General features: G+C 58.2%; 1 protein-coding gene across 1 annotated transcript in view; it reads right to left on the bottom strand.

Annotated features, from left to right (window-relative positions):
* Window positions 1-297, bottom strand: part of EMH_0021840 (uncharacterized protein) — a gene marked incomplete at both ends in the record, with an annotated part of 4,955 nt that overhangs the window by 830 nt on the left and 3,828 nt on the right. The gene's annotated exons all lie outside the window — the stretch shown is intronic.

Below are 297 nucleotides of genomic sequence, written 5' to 3'. Positions count from 1 at the left end.
TGCAGCAGCAGCAGCAGCAGGAGCTCACATAGCAGCAGCATGCGCAGCAAATGCAAGTGCAGCAGCAGCTCACAGAGCAGCAGCAGCAAATACAAGTGCAGCAGCAGCAGCAGCTACAAAGCTGCTGCTGCTGCTGCTGCTGCTGCTGCTGCTGGTTTAATTGTTTGCTGCTGCATCTGTGTCTGCTGCTGCTGCTGCAGCAGCAGCAGCAGCTCACAGAGCAGCAGCAGCAAATACAAGTGCAGCAGCAGCAGCAGCAGCAGCTGCTGCTGCTGCTGCTGCTGCTGCTGCTGCTGC

This window comes from Eimeria mitis, genomic scaffold (assembly GCF_000499745.2).
Source record: "Eimeria mitis Houghton genomic scaffold, Emh_scaff773, whole genome shotgun sequence".
NCBI lineage: Eukaryota > Apicomplexa > Conoidasida > Eucoccidiorida > Eimeriidae > Eimeria > Eimeria mitis.
This window is presented reverse-complemented; position numbering and strand designations above follow the sequence as displayed.